Below are 21,786 nucleotides of genomic sequence, written 5' to 3' on the forward strand. Positions count from 1 at the left end.
GCTTTGTATCCTGTATTCCAATCTGCATCAGATTCTCAGTATTTTAGGCTCTTTATTAGATGTAACACCTTGTCAAAGTCCACTAATCACATCGTTTAATTCAACTGAATTTGGCTTGGTCTTATCCTTTAATGGCCAAAGTCATTAATAGATTTGAACTTGCTACATATCTTATAATTAATCTTATACTTTTAAGTTAAATAAGTATATATATACATATATATATATATATATACATCGATAACAAAGGGAAATATTAGTGCTTGTTAAGTTAAAACTATAACAGTAATTATAAACTATGTCCCAAGTTGAAATCCATTAATGACCTCAGCCATTAGAAACATTAAGACAAGTCAAATGTGATATATCTCTTCTCTTTACATGGATATTTCTGGCTATCTCTATCTAATCTCTCTATCATCTCTTTCATCTCTATCCATATCTCTATCATCTATATTTATATAATTCATATAGGTAGATAGATAGATGGCTAGAGAAGCTGTGGTACATCTTCTTTACTTGATGAATCCCTATCTCAGTTTTCACAAGCGAATGTGGCGGTTATATAAAACTTGGCAAGAGTAATAACAATTCTAAGCATGTGATGAATATAAATTAATCCTCAGTCAAACAAGCATGTAATAGATCAATGGGATTCTAGCAGTGCCTATTATATTGTATCATGAGACTGGCTGTACTGCAGCCTTCTTTCTAAACAGACCACATGCATAACCTACGGCCAGTGCCGACCATATAAGAACATAGCCTGAATCATGGCAACTCAGATGCAAGATTACTCTGTGCTATGATTTATAAGGTACTTTTTACTATCTATACAAGGTTTCCCAGCCTCATAAAAACATGATGATTTAATTACAGAAGACAAATACTCTCAAAATTTTCCTACTATTAATCCTGAACATGTATCAAATTAGTGTATCTTTGAATTGTATGGTTTGTGAGTACTTGATTTTAAACATTGATGTTTCAGTTGCTGGCTTGAGTTTTATTAAAAACATCTTGGGTAGGGAGAGATGTTTCAGTGGTCAACAAGGAGTAATGCTTTATCTCCTCTAAAGGACTCAAGTTTGATTCCCAACATTCACAGTGGGTCTGTGGCCTTTGTGGGTTCCCACACCCATATGGCATATACACAAGAAACACACAAGTGCACCCATAATTTAAAATACTAACAATGAATATTTTAAAGAAATCATTAAATTAAAATTTGTCTATGATTAGGACAGAATTCCTAACAACTTCTGAAGTGCCCACAAATCTATCTCTGCCATTTTGGTACCACGTTTATGTAAGCAGTGTTTATAGCATGGATCAATGATTATAAAAGTAAAGTCGATGAACTCTGAAAACTTATCCTGCAGCATCCAATAATTAGCCAAGGTGTGTTTATCAGAAAACAGACACACACTTCCAAGTAGTTACTATGCAGATTATTTTTCTGTCAAAACATTAAGATGAGATATGTACCAAAAGTAAAACTTATTTAAGACCTATGGTCAGCAAATGTTTAATCACATATGTGTTCCATACCCACACATAGCCAGAGTCACATAACACTTTCCTAAGTTAGAGGCGGCCACAAGTTCAGTAAGTGTAAGAAGCCCTGATCTTTGCTGTCTTGTCTCAGTGTACTGTAGGGTATGTGAGCATATAATATTCCCTGCATGTATCTGTGTAGTCCATGCCTGGGACTTCTGCATTAATTTTAATGCTTTAATTTTTGTAATGGAGTCAAATGCAATTTATTTTAAAGGAAAAGTGAAGGATAGTTCAAGAGATGGAAAGAATACTATGACTACAGTCCCTATGCTGGGGCAAAATGGTGGGCACAAAATTTTATTCTAAATACCTATGAAATACCTCTCCCCAGCTAGACATGGTCACTTACAGCCTATCTGTGAAGGTAATTATGAACTCTCGTGAGGTTCTAAAATGGTTTCTAAGTGAAGTTCCAGGTGGCTTATTGGAGGATGTGGGGGTTTTGTTGTAGCATGCTAGGAATATCAAGCAAACACAAACTGTGACAGCAACTTCTCCATTTCTTCCTCTTTCCTTTCTTTACCTTCAGTGTTCTGTGCTTACCTTCTCTTTTTCTATGTTCCTCCTCTTTTTTTTTATTTCCATATTGCTTTCTTCATTGTTTTCTCCCAATCCAATATGCCCTCTTTCCTTCTTATTACTACTTTTGCTTCTGTTGAGTTAATTTTAAATTTCTTCTTCACCTTTTTATTATTGTTTATTACTATTGCTCTTGGGGTGTGTGTGTGTGTGTGTGTGTGTGTGTGTGTGTGTGTGTGTGTGTTTGCTGGTTCTCATGTACCAGAGTTCTTATGTGGAGGTCAGATTACAAATTCTGGGAGTTAGTCCTTTCCAACTATGGGTTCCCAGCATCAAAGTTGTGTTGTGTTGTGGGTCCATCTTCTCAATCCCTGGTTACCCTTTTTTTTTCTCTTTAAATTGTCACCTACCATAAGAACATGTCCATGTTACAAAGTCATAAAACTATTAAATTGAATTAGGAAATAAGACTAAAGAAAATAAGAAAGCTGTTACCCCAGCGTGAATAGCTTCCTTTGGGTGGAGTGTAAGCTCGGGACAAACATTAGAAGGTGATCAGCGCCCAGGTCCAATACATATCCTCCACCTGGAACTTAATGCTAGTGCACTAAGACTTGGGCAAAGATTAGATAACAGCTAGTTTAAATTTGGAATTAGAATTGAGAATTGATTTTGCTTATTTCCCCCCTAGTAACGTAAGCCCAGAGAACAGAAAGACGGACATGCGGGCCTCTAGTAAATGAGGTCGAGGTATGTGTAGTGCTTCACCATTCAAGTTTCCATCTGACAGCGGGTGTCAGTGAGAAACTGATTGCTGCACTGGCTGAGGGCGGGCGGCTCCAGACTCCCCTGCAGCTGTCAGCAGTGCCCTGCTCTGCCCTTCCCTCCACCGCCTCCTGATAATCTGTTACTCAGGGGATAGAGACCTGGGAGAGTGAAGTGACTCATTACTCTATTAGGCAACAGGACTCTGGGTTTTGACTCAGGCAGATCACGATGCCATCACCCCGGTTTCCTTGGCGCCTCAGAGGCACAGGAAGCCTAGGATTTGAGAGTCGTGAATTCAGTATTGACAGGGGAAAAATGCCACTGGTGGTGTGCTGAAACAGACACGCTGATTATGTAACACCTTCCAACACATTTCCCACTGGTGGTGGGTTTGACTGACATTTTATGGGCCTTATTACTCTTGAAAATAACACTTAAAAATGCCGTGACAAGCTCAAGATGGAAATATGAACACAGAATTCTCTCCCTGCTGAACGAGAAAATGGCTTTTTGTAATCCTTGTCAAAGAAGTTTCCTGGGCAGGGGGCTCTGCTCACATGACTTAGAATGGTCAGTTTCCTGTTGTGTCCTACAGAGCTTGAGGGTTCCCAGTCAGAGCAACACTGCACAGTTTTGTCCGCAGAACTTGTCTTTAGACACAGGTGCTGACCTTTGAAGCAGCTAGTAAGATGCAGAAGACATCAATGGCTTGATATGCACGGTGTTTACAGAATGTATTTGGCATTTTCTGGAAGATGATTCCCTGGTAGTGGGAGATGATCATTTTAACAGTATAGAAACAGAGGTGCAGCAGAAATTTCTCATTAGGGAATGCAAGATGATTTGATTTTCTGATTACAACAGTTCTGCAAAGTTGAGCGGGGATTTGCTTTCATTGATGTGTTGCCTTCCCTCGCAGGAACCAGAACATCCAAAACTCAGAATCAGAATGTCGACCTGTCTACTTTTCTTCTTCTTTTACCCAAGCACAAGGTGTGAGTTAGATGCCATGCCTACCATCGTCACTGGCTTCTGAGTCCTATGTGTCCTGTTATATAATGAATAGTAGTGATAACAGCACAATGGGAATAACAACTGGAATTACAGAATCCTTTCTACTTTTGAACTCAGGCAATGTTTCTCCAAGTGTTCTGCTTTACATTAATGTTATTGCTTGCTTGTATTCTAAGATCATCCTAAATCTAAAGCATGGATGAAGTTGGTTTGATTGTAATGTTCTCCCAAATAGAATGCCCTCTGCCCCTGAAACATGTCTTCCGGTGAAGCTTGTGTGGGGGTAGCTGGTACACACTGAAAGATCTCTTTGTGAAGTGCAGAGAAGGAACTATGGTGTGAAAATCATGTTTCTTTTCATTAAGGATTGAGGGAAGTAGGGTTAGAAATCACCTTGAGGTACAGGCAAAGGGCTCATTTTGGGGGCTTTTTTTTTTGGAAGTACACCCTCATTGTTGGCAAAGCATAAGTGGCTTTTGATAGAACTGTTTTTGTGTATAAATTACTATAAATGGGCAACAGATGTTTGCGTTTAAGGAGGCTTCCTTGGATTGGTCAGCAAGATAAGAATGCATGTGGTGACTGTTAAGAAGCAGCTGGTGTCAATTTAAAAGAAAGATGTCTTATCCTTTTCTGTCTTGATCGGTCTGAGAATAGCAACCTCAGTGTGTGAAGTTATCAGTTCAGTGGCGATAGAATATCCTGACTGGTTGTTTGGAGAAATAGACCAGTAACAACACAATGGAAATGCAAGTTCTTGGAGTTGAGCTCCCTTGGTGTTTCCTTAAGTGTTCTTACTAGATCTGCAGTTGTTCTCTTCAGTCTTAGTAATGGCTGATTTCAGCTAATGCATTCTAATAATTTGATTACCAAGGTGATAAATTTTATCCCAGATAAAACAGCACATGCCTGGAGTCTAACTGGAAGTACAGCTGTGATTATGTTATTTCGACATTTTTTAGCATTAAAGTCTGGAAAGAAAACTATGGTGTGTTACATATCTGCTGTGTTTCAGGAGGTAGGTGTTCATGTGGATAGCAAGGGAGAAGGAATAGCCAGTCATCTACACCCATTTCTTATTATGCATTATGTGATAAAATAATGTGGACATTTGTTATGTATAAGGCAAAGGGTTATAAGACAAAGTTCTACAAACCTTTATTTGGGGCAGCATGGCTTTAAATCCCACAAGCAGTAAAGCTGTTGACTGAATTAAAGCTACTGATGGAATTATTTTTGAATCTGCCTTTTGATGGTAGACTGTGTTTTTTCTTGTTTTATTTTCTTTTTAATTGAGTTAGGTCAGATTGTGTGTTGCATTAATTTCAACTCTATGGAAGTTGTATGACCACCTCTAATCAAGAAAGAGAACATTCCCAAAATTCTGGGATCCTCCCTCATCCCCCCCATTTCATTCTCTCTCTCCATATGAGCGGCCACTATGCTGGGTCAGGCCATATAGTTAGGACACAGAAAATTGCAATTAACTCTAGTCTTTCTCAAAAGCTCTAATAGGAAATGCCACTTCATTTTAAAATTCATTTAAAAGATCTGTTAATTTTATGTATATGAGGGTGTTACTTACTTGTGTGTCTGTTACCATTTATGTGCCTGGTGCCCAGAGAGGTCAGAAGAATGCTTCAGATACCCTGGAACTGGAATTATGAATGGTCTTGAGTCACTATGTAGATGCTGGTAATTGAACCCAGGTCTTCTGCAAGAAAAGCAAGCTGTTAACTGCTGAGCCTACTCTCCATCCTTAGAACTCCCAGATGCCGGGAAAGCAAGAGGCTCCCAGGACCCAACAAGGATGAGATTAGCTGAAATGCCATGAAGGGGAGGGAGAACCTGTAGAGACCATATGCAGAGGTTAGGCAAGGCCCTCGATTGGGGGATGGGCCACCCACTCAGCTCCAAATTTTTAACCCAGAATTGCTCCTGTCTAAAGGAAATAGCAGAGACTGAAGGAAAGGCCATCCAGAGACCTGGGGATCCATCCCATATACAGACACCAAACCCAGACTCTGTTGCAGATGACAAGAAGTACATGCTGACAGGACCCTGATACAGCTGTCTCCTGAGAGGCTCTGCCAGAGACTGACAAATACGCCAGCCAACTATTGTACTGAGCAGAGGGATACACCAATGGAGGAGTTAGAGAAAGGACTGAAGGAGCTGAAGGGGTTTGCAACCCCATAGTAAGAACGACAATATTAACCAATCAGACCCCCCTAGAGCTCCCAGGGACTAAACAATCAACCACAGAGTACACATGGAGGGACCATGGTTCCAGCTGCATATGTAGCAGAGGATGCCTTGTTGGTATCAATCAGAGGAGAGGCCTTTGGTCCTGTGAAAGCTTGATGCCCCAGTGTAAGGGAATGCCAGGGTGGGGAGGTGGAAGTGGGTGAGGGTTTGGGGAAGAACCGTCATAGAAGCAGGGGGAGGGAGGCTGGGATAGGAGATTTCCAGAGGGGAAGCTGGGAAAAGGGAAATGTAAATAAAATCATAATAAAAAAAATGCCTTTTAAAATACTCCCACAACAGTGGTTAGCACAGCAGGATCAGGTGACTAGTTTAACCACAGTGTTTGGGTTGCAAACAGGGTCACCAAAAAGCAAACTTGTGGTTACAAACATGTTAGCTAGTCTCATGTCAGGTGGGGTCCTACAGTTCCCTTTCTGAAATAAACTATTTTGCCCAATAAAACGTTTAAAATGTATCCATATTGCTTCATAGATAAGTTATTCATTCTCTTTATTCCTGTATACGATCCCATTTTATGTATAGATCAATATTTATACCTCCATGCATCTGTTTGGTGAGCATTTGAGTTCTTCCTTTTCTTACGTTTTAGCTGTTAAAAGCAAAGCTGAGAAAAGTATTCTTGCACATGTCTTCTTGTGAACAGTTGCCTTCGCCTCTCATAGATACCTGTGAGGACTTGCATTGCTAAGTGATAAAACGGCTTAGAAATTTTAGCATTCTAGAGGGTGTGTGCTGGTATTCACTGTGGTTTTAATTTGCATGTGCTTGAAAAGAATGGGACTGAATTCTTTCTCCATATCACTATCAGCCATTTGGATCTTCTCTCAGCAAATAATTTCCCAAGCCTTCTGTTCATTTCAACATCAGATGCTTTCCTTCTCTGTTTGTAGTCATTTATGTATTATGATGTAAATCCAATGTCTCCGGTGGACACGAACCATCTTTTGGACTGAATAGTCACTTTACCGTATTTTTAAAAATACCTTTTATTTCGATACAGCCAACTTCCTATATAGCCCAGGCTAGACTTAGACTCCTTACACAGCACCACTTCACTCTTCTAGTTTTCAGTGAACAAAAAATCGGAATGCATTCGACTTTGATAGGGTTTTCTTTTTAATAACTTGTGACTATCTATAACCTGCTCATGGAGCCTATAGTCTTCTGCTGTCTTGTTGCTACCATTTTTTTTCCTGTGACTCTGATTTTTAAATATCCTTTGAGAAGTTTAGGACTATTGTGTTTATTTTGTTCTTAATAGTGGGAATTTGAATGAGACATAATCCAGGTCCTCATTACTAAAATTAATAACTACTTTCCAATAAATGCTTAGCAATCTTTTCTATAGGATTGGTGAGGGTTAGCATGATATGTATGGAAATGTTTGTAGCGCTGTCATTGTTTATACTGTTGTGTTATAACATCTCCAGTCTTATTAAGGGTATGTTTACAGACCTCTTACTTTCCTGACAAGTGGCTGTCAGTAACTGTAACTTTGAAGTTGTCGAGCCCCGGCCTGGAATGATTGTGTAGGACGTTTGCCATAAATGATGCCAATACAAGCTTTCTCTGTGTATAGCATCATTGCTTGTGTTTAGTAATAGTGAACTTTTCAAATGCTTATGATTCGCTCTCAAAGGCATTTAGTTTTTAAAACCATCCACATACTAAAGTAAGTTAGATGACAGTTTCTTTAAATGTGTGTTGAAATACCCACCTCGTCTTCTGTAATGTGCTCACCGTCTCCACATGGTGTCCTTCCTTCTCACTGTATTCTTCTGATTACTAGAATGGTCTAGATCTTAATTCAAAGGTCCTCAGTCTTCGCTCTTTATTAATACAACCTTGGGGAGTCCATAAAAGTCACACTGCTCAATTTCTAACCCAGGGGCTTCTCTGCATTATAGCTAAGCATTCTACATGGTAATACTAGAATATTCTTAGATGTAACTGATGCTCTTAGTTGGAGACAGTTTATGAGCCACCCCTCTCCACTCAGAGGCAGACGTATTTCTGTGACTTTCAGGCCAGGCTAGTCTACAAAGTGAGTTCCAATAGAGCTGGCTGTTGCAGAAAAACCCTGTCTTGAAAAAAGTACAGCCTCCTACCCCGTACCCCTGCACAAATAACCACTAGATTCATTTTACAAAAGAAATCAGTATTCCTATCACATGAGTGATCTGCTGGCCACTCTCATCTATCTGCTCCGCGGAACTGCTGCCTCTTGCCCGGATGTTCACTTGATTCTTTTATCAATGTGCTAAACTCTATAGAACACATGGACTGACTGTATGTTTTCTGAGCACTTCTGAAAAGAATACTGTTTCTTCTTCAATGTGAACTGTCAGCTAACTTTCAATGGAAGGTATATGACATCCACGTGTGTAAATATGTCAAAAGAGAAGGATTTGGAAATGAAACTTGGGAGCAAATAAAAATCATCTTAGAATTACTCAGTCAGAAAAAAAATGGGTTATACAATTATGGCATGTGTCTCTAGTTCCTATAGTGAAATCTCACAAGATAGAAAAGAATCTGCTGAAACATCAGGTTATCAGTAGATGTCATGTAGGGCTTCTAGGTGATTTAATGCTCTTCTGTTTGGCTAACTGAGTATTGCACTTTCTTTTGTGATAAACTATTAAATTTTTAAAATGCAATTTAGAAGCATAGCACAATAAAGAAGCATTCGTTTAACAGAGATTGGCGAACCTACTTTCATTCTTGACTAGACTAAGCATAAAGAGGGGCCTCAGAAGAAAAAAAAATAAGACATTTTGTTTTCTTAAAACATAGGACCTTAGGTTCTTGTGGAACAGACTGGAATCCTCTGTTAATATCCTCATGAAGTCTGTGTTTCCTTACAGTCCTGAGAAAACTATGTAAAGACATTAAGGATCATTGAGTGTGTGGGATAATTTCTTATGATGTTAGTGACTTTGATTTTTTTTTCTCCCTAAAGAAAACTTGAAAGGATTTGGCTTTGTAAAAGCTGCTTTTAACTTAAATATACACCTTTTATTTTTGAAGCATTAAGGAGCTTTATTGATTTCTATTAGATTCAGCTGGGTAAGGATCAGTTACTTGCAATTTAACTACTGGACCCTCTAAGAATAAAATAATGTTCTTTGCTGGAAGCATGGAAATATTTTAAATGCAAATACCTCATGAATCAGTTCCTAATACTCCGCTCTCCAAAAGGGAGAAGGAGTCCGTCTATAAACTGAATCCTTCATTGATTGACATGTGAGCTTTGCCTGCTTGGTTCATTAGTGATATTATTGTAATCTATGTGCTTTTATATCTGTGCCCTTAAGAGGGTTTTAAGTCACCTTATAAGGCAAAACCTTCTATTAAATCAAAATTACCTGATCCCTTGTCAAGGTAAGTTCTCTTGGCAGCAGATGGAGACATCACAGAAAACCTCAACCAAATTAGCTTGAGGAGCCCAGTCTCTCTCTCTCTCTCTCTCTCTCTCTCTCTCTCTCTATATATATATATATATATATATATATATATATATATATATATATAGGAGTGTTGGAAGATACACTTACAGAGTCTCATCAACATGGCAACCTAAACACGAACTAAATAAAGGTAACACCAACAGACATGCTAGAGTGAACTGACATGCTAGAGTGTACCAAGTTATACCTAAGAAGTCTCAATTCTAGATAGAAAACCATGAGCAACTAAGGAATGAAGAAAATATGAGAAACAGTCTTCCCAGAGAAGAGCACAGCAATGGTTATCTAACCTTGAAAATTCTTTCTCAGGGATGGCTCTGTCCTCTGCTGAGTATCACATAAAAGTGAATGGTTTGTATTTATAGACTTTTCTTTTCTTTTGCTTAAAAAAGGGGTCTCACTCTTTACCCCTGGCTGGCCTAGAACTCACCAAAATTCTCCTGGATCAGCATCCCGAGTGCTGAAATTATAGTCCTTTACTCCTATATCTTGTGTCTTAGCCTCACTATACAAAAAATACCTTAAAAATATATGAGTGTTTAAAAATGCTCAACCACTGTCAATTTTCTGGGAGGTTCACTATTAAAGGTAGACGAGGAACAATACCAACAAAATAATTCATCTTCATCTCTCAACCCCATTCACGCAGAATGCCAGACCCAGCTCGCATTATGAATAAATAACGATAAATAACGATAAAGTGTCTAAACGTCCTTCTCTAGATTATTATTTCACTCTTTGTTTTAGCCATTGACATTTAATAAGTCATTCTAGAACTCAGGGATTTAAAAGGAATTATGTTTTTAGTGCAATTCTGTGTGCTGGCTGTTGTCCTTGTTCATTTTATTTGCCATTTTGACGCAACCTATAGTCATCTGAGAGAAAAGCTTCAATTGAGGAACCACCTAGATGATACTGGTTTGGGGGGCTCAGTCTGTGGGGATTATCTTGCTGTTAACTGATGTAGGAGGGACTAAGCCACTGTGGCCTGCACCATCCCTAGGGTAGTGGCCCTGGGCTATACTCAAAAGCTTGGGTAAGCATGAGCCCGAAAGTGGGCAAGGAAGCAGTGTTCATCTCTGGTTTCTGCTTCAGGTCTGTGCCATAAGAGTTGGCCAAGGCTTCCCTCAATGATGGACTGTAATCTGCAAATGTAAGATGAAATAAATCCTGTTCTCTCTTGGGTTGTTTTGGGTCATGGTATTTGTTCCAGCAACAGAATGAAGCTGGGACAGCTGTGCTTCATGGACAGTTGAGGTCACTCATGTACTTGTGTATGCATGATTGTTAGGGATGGAGTCATTTGAGGGCTTCTGTACACACACACAACATGCAGTTCTTAGTACATGTGTTTTACATAGTAAATTAACCTTCACTTTTTCTGTACTGAAGGTCTTGTCCCAGGAACAAATAGATTTTGTCTTATTTAATGGTTTAATATATTTTATAAAAAGTTTAAGTTGATTAATTATAAACCATAGATAATCCAGAATACATTATGCAACATTCCCTGGGATTCAGTTTCAGTCACAGGGCTGGGAGCAAAATTGGTTTGGACTGATTTAGGATGAATGCTTCCAATTCTCGTGTTATTTCTGAATTCGAGGAGAAGTTCAGAGGCATTCATGCTTCCCCAGTCAGTGAATTCACCCTGGCCCAGCAGGCTGGGGAATTCCTTGCAACTCCTTGTTGTTCTGTGTGCTTCACTAAGGAATGTGGCTCTGCAAGCTTCAACAAGCAGATTCTTTCTCATACTGCTTACTCACTGAGTCAACGTGATGTGAAAGCCGCTGGAATAATTAAATAATATTTTGTACAATATTCTCAGATATCAAAACAGTTATGCTCTCATCTCTTTGTTATTCACCCCAACTCCCTACTAAAGTATGTGATTCTCATCTCCCTTAGACAGTTGAAAAAAGGAGGTTCAGAATTTATCCATAACCATGCAGTTAATTAAAGGCATATGACTTGGTAAGCTCTCTGAAGTTCCATTATGCCACGGTGACACACAAAACAGATATGCCCCGGATTAGCTGAAATGCTTAGGACGTCAGTATTACCTTTTATGGAGTGTCAAGGGATAGGGCTTTGTTTTATTGTCTTTGTGTTTAGACTGTGATCATCTGATTATGGAAATTCTTCTGGAAAACACATTAAGGAAAGAGCCAGAGAAATATTTGGGGTAAGGCTGTAGGAACTAACTCAGTCAGTGAAATTATTTAATACTCCAGATACCTAAAATGTTCTAATTGTTTTGTTGTTATTTTCTTTCTGTCCTTTAAAAACAGAAGGGCATGCCTTTCTTCATTATTAAAAAATAGACTTAATGTTTAAAATGGTGCATTATTTAAGTTGTTGTTCCATATCTTAACTATTGATTGGTGTAGATTTTGATATTTTGTGATGCACAGTGTCTAATGATTAGGTTAGGATAATTTGCATATTCATCAGAACTGTGGCCCTAACACTGTGTGATCCTGCTCCCATCCACTGTATCTCTCTGCCCTTGCTTACCATCTTCTTTCTATCTCCCCTCCTTTACCCATCCCAATTTGATATTCATTAATTTACTGGGCGCTTTGAGGAGATTAACTTGGTTTCTGTATATGTATGTGTCACTAATGTGTTTGTGTATATTTGTGTTTACACACACACACACACACATACACACATATATATATATATATACATATATATATATATACACATACACACACACACAAAGGTACAGGGATATGTGTGTGACTGTGTGTATGCATTCACACCCTTCTTACACATGTCTCTACCCACCCCATGAAAAACCCACAAAATTGTGTGTGTTCATCACTGCAACTGCAGACAAGAAGTTAATTTGGGGTGTCTTCTTAAAGAGTTTACCATATTATATATTAATGCAGAGTCTCATATTTGAACCCAGAACTCACTAACTCTAGCTAGGCAGCTTCCTGAGGGGGGAATCCCTTGTCTTTATCCCATTCCTGCACCAATGCCAAGATTGTTATCTTAGGTCACCACATGCACTTAGCATTTACCTGGATTGTGGGGATCCAATTTCTGTCCCTCATATTTGTTCTACAAATGCTTTACACACTGATCCATTTCCCCAGCCTGGGATCAACTTCTTCATATAATAAGAATATGTGACACTGATGTTTGTAAGAAGACTAATTTTGAAAGGTCACTAAAGCAACATGTGAATTGCAAAAACCATTAACATATCATACTATCACAAAAGGCCCAGAGGTCAGCATTTCTTTTAGCATCTAGCAATTTTTTTCAGGAACAACTCTGTATAGAAGATAGAATCAGAATGTCCCAGAAGCGATAGATTCGAAAAGCTCAGTTCTTCCTCTACAGAAGTCAGATTTGAGAGAGGTAAAAGACCTCTTAACAATGCTCAAGTCCAAGTGGATCAAGGACCTCTACATAAAACCAGATATACTGAATCTAATAAAAGAGAATTTTTCTGAACAGAAGACCAATGGCTCAGGCTCTAAGATCAATACTCGATAAATGGGACCTCATGAAACCGAAAAGCTTCTGCAAGGCAAAAGACATCATCAATAGGGCAAATTGAAAACCTATAGATTGGGGGAAAAAACTTCACTAACCCTACATTCAACAGAGAACTAATATCCAAAATACATAAAGAACTCAAGAAATCAACCTCCAAAACCAAAATAACCCAACTAAAAAATGGAATACAGAGCTAAACAGAGAATTCACAACAGAAGAATCTCGAATGGTTGAAAAGCACTTAAAGAAATGTTCAAAGTTCTTAGTCATCTGAGAAATGCAAATCAAAACGACCCTGAGATTCCTCGTTACACTAATCAGAATAGCTACGATCAAAAACTGATGTGACAGCTGATGCTGGTGAGGATGTGGAGAAAGAGAAACACTCCTCCATTGCTGGTAGATTTGCAAGCTGGTACAACTACTCTAGAGTTCAATCTGGCAGTCCTCAGATAATTATAAATTGTTCTACCTAAAGACCCAGTTATACCACTCTTGGACATATAACCAAGACATGACCCTCCATACCACAAGAACATGCACTCCAGTATATTCATAGCACCCTTATTTGTAGTAGCCAGAAGCTGGAAATAATCCAGATGTCCCTCAACTGAAGAACAGATAGAATCAATGTGGTTCATTTTCACAGTGTAATATATATTCAGCTATTAAAAATGAGAACATCATAGATTTTACGTGCAAATGGATGGAACTAGAAAATATAATCCTGACTGAGGTAACTCAAATCCAAAAAGACATGCATGGTATGTACACACTGATAAGTGGATATTAGTCAAAATGCACAGAATACCTAGGATGCAACCTATAGATCTTAAGAAGTGCAACAAGCAGAAATGCCCAAGTAAGGAGGCTTTAACCCTACTTAGAAGGGGAAAGGAAATAATCACTGGAGGCAGAGAAAGTGACCTGGGTGGGAGTGGGGGAGGGGAAAGGGTGACTTGGATTAGGTATCTGGGTGGAGACAGGAGAGAATGTCAGAGAGCAGGAGAATGAATGGAAATAAGCTGCCTCAGGGAGGGTTGGGAGGTGGCAGGAACCTTTAGAGACCCTAGAGGTGGGACACTCTCGGACTCACTGGGGGTGACCTTAGCCAAAATGCCAAACATTGGGGAAAGGGAACTCGAAGAGTCTACCTGAAGTACATTGGGCCTCAAGTGGAGGGACTGTGTTACTAACCCACAGTCCAAAATCCTGACCCAGATCTGCAAGGACAAAAATAGAGAAAAGACTAAAAGAAAGGAGATCCAATGACCACTCAACTTGGGATTTATCTCATGGCAGGGGTTGGGGGCTGGAGGGTGGTGCACCAAGGCACTACTATGCTATGGTGTGTTTACAGATGTGAGCCTGACACGGCTGTCCTCAGAGAGGCCCTACCAGCGGTTGACTGAGACAGAAGCAGGTACTTACACCCAACCATAGGAATGAGGTTGGGGACCCCTATGGTTGAATTAGGGGAACCATTGAAGAAACTGAAAGGGAAGGCTACCCCATAGGAGTGACCAGCAGTCTCAACCTCCCCAGACTCCAGGGAGCTCCCAGAGCCTGAGCCACCAACCAGGAGCATTCACAGGCTGCTTCAAGACCTCTGGCACATATGTAACAGAGGTCTACCTGCTCTACTGGATGCATCTGGGAGAAGATGCACTTAATCCTCAAGATCCTTGATGTCCCAGGGAACAGGGAGATCTGGTTGGGGAGAGAGAGCACCCTCTCAGAGGCAAGGGAGAGGTGGGATGGAATGAGGATCTGCCAGAGGAGGGACTGAGGGTGGCAACGACTAGAATGTAAATGAATAAAATAATTTAAATTAAAAAGGAAAGTAAATGACTACATATCATCTAGACATCATGTACCTATAAAAATTAAAACATCTAAATGTTTTAAAAGTATAATCATAAAATATTAGTGTTCACTATGTGTCGGATTTTATTTCAGAAAAATCATCCTGATTATGAAAAATAGGTAACTGCTTCAAACAAGACAGTGAATATTATTCCAAAAGTCTAGGAAGAACTTTGCACAATGGTGTTTGCATCTACTAAAACAGGGAAATAAAATGTTGCCTTAACTACCTTACTAAGTTAGACTATGTGGCTCTGAACCATGTGACATCAAAAGACATATGTGCATTGCAGGACTTGCACTCACTGGAAAGATAAACCAACAAAAGAGTAAAGCACAGCAGAAGATTTGTGGAACACAGCCCACACCACCAGCCACAACGCTGGACAAAGGAGCAAAGCAATACAGTGGGCAACTAAGAGCCTTTGGAGTTATACCACTAGGAAGGCAGAGAGAAATAGCCAGTGATGCCACCATGATGCAGATGACCTGACAACCAGAGAGAGCCATCAACAATTTGACACCGAGCAGCTAAACTGAAGTGATGTGGAAGACCAAGGCTAACCATAAGTTGTAACCCACCGAGAAGACATCAAAATCACAACCCTGTTCTTCCTAACTCACATACAAGCAGAAGTAAAAGCCTGTCACCCTTACTAGAGACTGAGAATTAATCATTTTGCATTTCTATCATTTTATGTCTGAAGAAAGTACTGACTATAATGTAGGCCTTTGGTGTGTTTGAGCGTCAGAGAAATCATGTATAGACTGTAACTTTTAGACCCCAAAAAGTCTCTGAAAATACATTCCTGTAGCAAAAAAAAGACTACTTAAGAGTTTTATATTATACATCATACGGTTTGCAAAAGATTAATCTGAACTAAACTACACACACACACACACACACACACACACACACACACACACACACACACACATTTCCCTTAAATGATGAATGAATTACAGTTGAGGGACAATCAATCCACTTTTAAAAGCTATGTCTCAAACACTTAATGAAATAAATTTGAGTATGTTCTAAAAAAAAAACATGTGTGATACAGGATGATGTAGAGTATGGATTTCACAAAGGAAGATAAGTGAATTCAGAAAAAGTTGTTTAGGATGAGAACATCAGTGCTGGAATGTGGAGAAGCGGACAAGACACTGGAGACTTTGAAAAGCACCAGCAATAGCTGTGGCATTGCAGGCAGCATGACATGGAAGCTAGACCATGGCCTCTGACAAGTGAGGGAAGACGGGCATCAACTGGAAGTTGATGTCACTAGTATCTGGGTGTGCATTCTATGAGATTTGACAGTTGGTTGGATGTGGTGAATAAAATAAGAGAGTAAGGTATGGCAAAACGTTAGATCTGGGTCACCAGAAATTTGGCAACTTTGCCATGGGTATAGGGAAATGATAGTGAGCGGGAGTATGTCACAACTGGAAATGTATTTCATATTCAGAATTAGAAAATTCAACAAAAGTTTGATTATAATCATTTTAAAAGGATTTCTTATAGGGTAAAATGAACAAGTGATAGAGTGAAGTCTGGGCACTAAATCTGATTTCTATGACTGACAAACCTGAAGTGACAACAGAATGAAGCCATTAACTGATTCTAGAAAGACAGAATAATAGGAGACGGTCACATCACCAGAACTGACTTGTGGAGGTAGATTGCCAAAGGCAGTCATTTAGGAAAGGAGCAAAGAGAACACTTACCTAGGCCATACTCACCTTGTAGTCTTTATTGCCAATGCCACCTTCCAGGACATGGGAGGAATTATTCACATGATTAACTTCATAGGGTACAGAGTCAGATGGGCAAGCAGATAGAGACTGGGTCCACTATAGAACTAAGCCTATGTTCAGTCTAGAGAGTTGTTTGCAGGAACACACACATGCACACATACACATGCATACACATGCATACATACATATGCACACACATACACACATATGCATACACATGCATACACATATGCACACATGCATACACATATACATACACATGCACACACACATATGCACACAGGCACACACATATGTATACACATATGCACGCACATATACACACACATATGCACACACACATACACATATGCATACAAATACACAAGCAAGAGAGGGAGGGGGCAGACAGGCAGACAGACAAACTGGATAAGAAGAGGAAAGGGAACAGAAGAAATAGAAATACAAATACATAGAAGAGGGAAATTATGTTTCATAGCTTTGAATGTTTGAATGGAAGTGAAATCTCAGGAAAGTTTTTTTTTGGTTTTTTTTTTTTTTTTTTTTTTGGTCCTGTACAAAAACTGAAGCAACCAGGGCCACATAAGGTTCCCAAGAGGTGCGTTCTATCTCAAAGTTAGGATTGGAGTCATTCTGCTTGTCTACTTCTCTGTTCATTTTAAAGTACTCATTGTCACTAGGCAGTTTGCTTTGACATTATATGTGTCTCAGGTTTTGCTGTAACAGAATACCATGAAGGGTTTAGCAAACACAAATGTACCACTGGTTTACTTGGCCATAAAGGACAACTGTGCCTCCCGATGGAGTAGTTGACAAGAAAATCTGTTTTCTTGCCTTATTCCAGACTATGCTGCTAGGTGTATGACCCATCTTCCACCTTGAATACTTTTCATTCTAGTCTCTGTACCCTCTCTCACTGGGACTTCCTCTTCAAGGACTGTGTGGATACAACAGATCCAGGTTGACAATGCCAAACACTTTCTCCAAGTCAGGACTGTAAGCTAAGTCATGTCTGAACATGTTCCCCTTGATGCAGAAGAGGAGAGTCACGAGATCTGGGATTAGGATGTGGACATATTTAGGGTAATTTTAAGCCTGCAAGGACTTATTTCTAGAAAATATCTATATGGGTGGAAAGATGGTTTAGCCCAGGAATAAGGACATGTCCTCTTTTGCGGATGAATCCTATTACTACCACTTCCCAGTTCCCTGGTCTTGTATCGGTTATCTAACCATTTTAGTGCTCACATCCCCATCTGTAAGGTAGGGATGGTAGTATGCAGATATTTATTTCAGGGTAGTAATCCAGGCTTCTGCAAAAGCCTTGCTTTATTGTGTATTCAGTTCTACTTCTACTTCTAGTCCCTCAGTTGTTTTTTACATTTTTTTTAAATGTTCTAAGAAGAAAAGTGCAATCCAACTGGGGAGCTTACAAGATTCTCTCTAACAGCAATGGTCACATGCTCCCAAGACGCCATTACTTGTCAAATTTTATGGAAAAATGGGAAATTAGTTTGTGCCAATCTGCATCCCAAGAATGTTCAAAAAATATTGACTCCGGATTATTCTGAGGTTGTGCTAAAAATCCTGCTGTATCTTTTCTCTTAAGAAAACAAATAATGGTAATAGTAATATTTTGCATGAAGGGCAAAAGAAAAACACAACTGAGAAAACCTTCCAACAGTCAGCAGACTTATTACATCACGTCAAGCACTTTGCTTCATTTTTATTTCTTTCACAGTTCTGGACATGCATGCAATACATTCCTCCTTGTCATCCTGGTACCCTGTCCCATCCCCATCCTCCTCCCACTGAGATCCTTCTTGCCAACTCATCTTTCCTACTTCCATGTCTTCTTTCTGTGCTCGAACCAGAGTTTAATTAGTGTCTAAGCCCTCCATCCCCACTGAATTCAGACATTTGAGCTCAAGCACTTTTTAGTACATTGCTTGTTAAACAAAATAGAATCAGAATCGCCAAACTTGCTTTACTTATTTTCTGACGGTTTTGTTTGGTCCAGAATATGCCATGAACTTTTAAAGTCCCTGTTATTAGATACCATTTAGAAGCAAGAGTTGTTTGGAGACATGTGGGGGAGGAATAACACAACTAGAGATGTGCATTTGGTATCTGGGGAAACCGGAAGGCCAACGTAGACAAACTAGAATGGCTGGTTACTGAGGAGCAACCTTGGGTAAATCACTCTCCTTGGTGTCCCAGGTTCCTCCCCTGGAAGTTGATCATGATGGTAGGGTGTTGTAAGGATTAATGAAGAGAGTGAATCTAAAGCATCCCGCTTGATCCTCACACGTGTGGAAATTTTTAAAAATGGTGATAATAATGGAAAAGATCAGGGGGAGAGTAAGTATGAGTAGAGGTCACTTGTACAACATAGCTGGCCAACCACATCAGTAGAGCTGAAAGAAAGCATGAGAAAAAGCATGTCTGTGTTCTGTTGAATCTCTTTTCTGGTAGCACAGGGTGATGATTTTAGTAAATAAAGACTATTTGAAGATGTAATTAAACATTTTTGAAATGAATGTTTTTTGAGGCCATAGATAAATAGCCTAGAAGTCACCCTATCTTAGCTGACCATGCACTAAGAATTCAGGCATACATCAACACTTTGACTGAACATCTTCTCTAGAGCAAAGCGTTTATTCCTGGCATGTTCAATGAACGCTAAGATTCTTCCTCAACATATGTTGTAGACATGGTATAGAACCTAAAATAGTTGATTTGTATAGTTTGATGAAAAAGTCAATATCGACTATTGAGAGAGAAACTAACATTCCGAAATATTTGACTTAGTTGAGAATTTCTTTATGCCACACAACACAAATAAAAGTGAAATAAATTGTATAATATCTCTCTACTCAGTGACAGATTATTCTCTATTAATAGATGTGCTTTGAAATTTCTATTAAACCAGCCTCAAGTATACCTATCACAGAAATAGCCTCCCTTGTAGGCTTGGCTAATATAGTATTATCACAAACCCAGAATAAGTGTCCAGCATTACCATGCAAGCAGTGGTCAGTATAATTAATCCTTTCAACCTCACAGGTCACCCCATTGCTGACTTCAGTGTGTATATGTTGACTATTAGACATCAAACATCTGTGGGAACTTGAAGAGATCATTTAAGTTCTATGCTTCTTCAATTTTTCTTTTCTTTTCCTCATAGAGGAAAGAGGGCAGTAGATCTGGAAGGTAATGTTCACCTCCCACGAGTGCCATGATTTCTATAATGGTTTAGCAGTCTGGTTGACATTTTCCAACCAGTGGAAGAAGTTTCCTGCTTGACCACATGAATTGTCTATTCCATCTACGCTGTAAAAAGAACTGTCAAGGTTGGCTCTAAAGACAGGATTGGTAGAACGTAGGTATACTTTGACTATCTAACTGTTCTTCCAAGATTGGTATAGAATACCTGTGTATTCAGGCTTACATTCAATTCCAGTGATTTACCAATTTCTTCTGTGTATTGAAATGTAAGTTGGCACAAAAGAACTAAAAAAGTCATTATATTATAGTTTCACTGATTCCTGGGAGCAAAAGGAAAAAAAATATTCTCTCAAACTGAACAATAATATCTTGTTAACTGGTTTTTAAAAGAGCATATTTTAAATTGCTTTTTTCAGGGAAATCTACCTCCCAACACTGTGAGCTTCCTGGAAAAAAAAAAAGAAATGGCTTTTTGATTAGTTATTTGAATTGTGTTTCGACACAAATGTCTGTGTTTTGGTCACAAGCTTTATTCACAGTTGTCAATATGGGAGGTCAGTTAGTTCATGAGTCATTTTGCTTAATGAGGAACTTACAGAGGAGTTTGTTCTCACATTGGAAATTCTTCACAGAGAAGCGTTTCATGCTAATAAAAGAGATTAATATGAACTTTGGAACTAGAAAAATTGGGTTTCGGTTTTGTCCGTGTCACTAAGTGAACTGTGTGGCATTGATAACATTCTTAGAATCCTGAGTCTCACTCTATAGTCTGCAAAATAGGGGTGATAAGCCTTCTTTGTAGGATTAGCCTGTTCGTAAGGTAATGTGTCAGCTGTGTATGTTAGCTAATGCTTATTAAATGCCTAGAGCTCTTGTAAATATTGCCATATTTCATTCTCAAAACATTGCTACCCATGGAGGCAATGATCATTCTCAGTTTAGAAAGGAGGAACTTAGAGCAGTTGAAGTTTATTGCCTCAAATCAAATAAGAAACTGTGAGTCTGAGGACTTAACCTTTTCACAGTGCTTTGCTATAGTGCTTTCCTCTTGTGACCATTTTTAGCTATAAAGATCCAGTCTTCAGCAGCCATAGACAAAATGGCTGCCACATCTCCTGCACATTGATAAAGCAGCAGTTCAGAGCCTTGTCAAGAATCCAGAAGTCTTCCTCATAGCCCCACTACCCAGGATAAAATTTAAAAAAAAGAGTGGATGTCTCAATGAACTTATGGGTGGTGATTTCACATTTCCTATAGACCTTGAGAAGAAGCAAAAGAACCTTGCCATCACAGGCTAGGTCCTGAACGGACAGGAGACGTCATTTACACAGACCCCATGTGTGTGTCTCTCTGAGTCAAGGGGTTCTTCTATTTCTTCCTGCACTAGCTTCATTCTTGGAAACATTGAATCACCACCACTCCCTACCCTTAACTTTCTCAAATGTGATTTGGATTGCTGGAATACTTCTCCTGGGGAACTTCAGATGTTAGCTTTATAATTTTAGCATCAGCTCCAAGTTCAGTCCTTTGGAAAAGTTGTACTGTAATCTTAATCACATGCTCACAGACATGAATGCATGCATGTGTGTCCAAATTGGGGTTTTTGCCAAACAAAAGTCCTTGAACAGAAATAATGAGAATGGTCCACTTTGGGTCAGCAATGACGGTCTTCCAGAGAGACAGGTCTTACAATGTAAAGGACATTTTAAATGCAAAGAAATGTTACAACTGAGAAGTACTGTTGAGACAGATACTTGATGCATTAGAACTGATCATGCAGAGGACCTTTAAGTTTAGATTCTTTTATTGCCTTCTGAGA

General features: G+C 39.2%; 1 protein-coding gene and 1 long non-coding RNA gene across 8 annotated transcripts in view; both read left to right on the forward strand.

The window, feature by feature from the left end:
- Macrod2 (mono-ADP ribosylhydrolase 2) overlaps positions 1-21,786 on the forward strand; it is a 2,017,257-nt gene that overhangs the window by 875,155 nt on the left and 1,120,316 nt on the right. The window lies entirely within an intron of this gene.
- LOC134486164 (uncharacterized) overlaps positions 1-21,786 on the forward strand; it is a 223,289-nt gene that overhangs the window by 178,258 nt on the left and 23,245 nt on the right. Inside the window, exon 2 of the long non-coding RNA XR_010064918.1 lies at positions 1-21,786. This exon is cut by the window's left edge and continues 166,349 nt beyond it; it is cut by the window's right edge and continues 23,245 nt beyond it. This is a non-coding gene — a long non-coding RNA (uncharacterized LOC134486164).

The sequence above is a fragment of the Rattus norvegicus genome, chromosome 3, assembly GCF_036323735.1.
Source record: "Rattus norvegicus strain BN/NHsdMcwi chromosome 3, GRCr8, whole genome shotgun sequence".
NCBI lineage: Eukaryota > Metazoa > Chordata > Mammalia > Rodentia > Muridae > Rattus > Rattus norvegicus.